The sequence below is a fragment of the Homalodisca vitripennis genome, unplaced genomic scaffold, assembly GCF_021130785.1.
Source record: "Homalodisca vitripennis isolate AUS2020 unplaced genomic scaffold, UT_GWSS_2.1 ScUCBcl_596;HRSCAF=2968, whole genome shotgun sequence".
Taxonomy (NCBI): Eukaryota; Metazoa; Arthropoda; class Insecta; order Hemiptera; family Cicadellidae; genus Homalodisca; species Homalodisca vitripennis.
Genome location: NW_025776738.1, coordinates 90,821 through 93,210, shown reverse-complemented (window position 1 = coordinate 93,210; position 2,390 = coordinate 90,821).

Sequence of the window (2,390 nt, the reverse complement as noted above, 5' to 3'; positions counted from 1 at the left end):
ATAATTTACATCCATTTGATATCGTCAGAGTATTACTATTAAATATTAAAAATGTAAGAGCTACGGTTTTGGAATATTAAGAAATATATATATATATATATATATATATATATATATATATATATATATATATATATATATTACGAGGTTCAGAATATTAATAAATAATAAATAAAAGTATTATTAATTGGTTCAATTATAAATGTTGGGTCCCTATGAGAAAAGATGTTTTTGAAAAACGAACAATCCCTTGTTTTTCTCATTAATAGTAACAAGCTAATAAGCATATTGATAAATTTGATTTAAAACTAGTTAAAAAAAAATGTTACCACTTGAGACAAAATATATTCAAATAGATAACTGGTACAAAGATAGTATTTTCATTAAATGCATAGAGGAATATGTATAAGGTTTTAAACAATCAAGTCCATTAATATGACACAACTACAACTACAATAATGACAACAAAAAGATTACTCACAAGTGCACTTTGAATATTGTTGGCCAATTTTCATTAATGTTACAATACAGACAATCGTAATGATATGTAGACAACATTCTATTTAACATGTTCGGGTTTACAAATTAAATTTTAATAGTTTTGTTAACGGAAGGCACGGGTAACTGCTAGAACTAATATAATTAAAGCACTATGTGAGAGGTACTTATCGTAATATGTTAAAACTGTACTATAACTTTGTCACAGACAGCACAGAAAAGATCAGAATCAGAAATGCACAAGTACACTCCAACAAAAGAATATGGGAATAAAAACAGACGGACAAAGTCAACGTGAAATTTTTATAAGAAGAGTTTCAGACGTCTTGGGTAACGTGAGTTTCTGTTTTACGTAGGCTATATAATGCGGAGTTTGTCCATTGCATCATTGAACGTTTATGATATTCGCTATTTCAATAACTATTACGTTTGTAATTATTAAACCAGTTCATGATCGTGCGATTTAGCAATTTATCTTTTGTGCATTTCTACATTTTATAAAGGCTACCTAGTTTCCGTTAGGACAAAGATATTCTTATTACAGAAATAACTTTCGTGTTCAAGGAATTTTAGAGTATATATTTTATTTTATGTTATATTTAAATTTTGCAAAAAGTGTCATTGCGTGTAGTATGATTTTCACCTATGTTGTGTGTTGGTTTAATTTTGTTAAGAAAATGTTTCGTGAACCTTGTGCGTTTTTATTAAGCGAAAATAACTTATACGAAAAGATAGCATCGACGATAATGTTGCATACATAATAAGGGTTTTTAATACAAAGCTTTTGCATAGGTCAGTTCATTTTATAGATATCGCGCGGATAAATAGACATACAGAGTGATAGAATAAAATAACTGTTTAACTCAGTGTAGTGTGCCTAGTGGTGATTATTAGCTTACATGTATGAAAGATAATCCATTACATGTATGTAAGTAAACCCATAAAAAATACTGACTAAACATGATAACAACTAATTGGTACCGTCCTACATCAAATTGTAAATAAGAATTTGATCGCTTTATAAAATATCCTAATAAACTTAGCAAATTTCGGAATTGTACAGGTATCTTTGATGTCAAAGATGTTACAGAGAAAAAGAAAATAATGAGGTTTGACATGTGAATGGAGAAGACTAAAGATGACGTCACATCCAATTTCAGTGTCTTAAGGTTTACCAACTTTGGCAAACCACTTTCCTGAACTTTATATTTTATGTACAACTTACAGGAAACCCCTGTGTGATATGTATTAACAGAGAAAAGTTACGGATAAAGATATACACTGATGAACGTGTTGTATTAGTAGAACATTTGTTTTTTTATTAATGTATTAATATGTATTCTTTTCGTGTAAAAATAAAAAACCAAATATTGGTAAACTCTTTATGGATTTTCGTACGTCTTTAGAGTACTTCTTCAAATAAAACTAAATATTGTATAAATATTTACAAAATTAAATAATTAAACTAACTAAATAAAAACCAAGAAAATAACTTAAATATAATTAATGTATTAGAATAGTAACTTCCCTTTCCCACACTTCAAAGACATCGGCGAATAAAGTTTAATTTGATGGTAAATGTAATAACATGAAAATAATTAATTGTCGTTTGCGGGCTCTAAGTGCTACAAACATATGAAATAATAAGTTTTGGAAAAATGTAAACACTTTGTAAATTTATAAACTTATCTAATTTAAATAAAATGTTTTGTGAATATAATGAGAACAAAGAATAATTTGACATAAAAAAGTGTTTTGATATTTAGTACACCATATAAAAAGGAAACAATAACATAAATTACAAACATTAACAACACCTGGTTATTTATTGGGCCAATTAGGCCACTCCTATTTTCAGTTTCGTCATCATCCAGTTTCTGCCGTGACGTTGG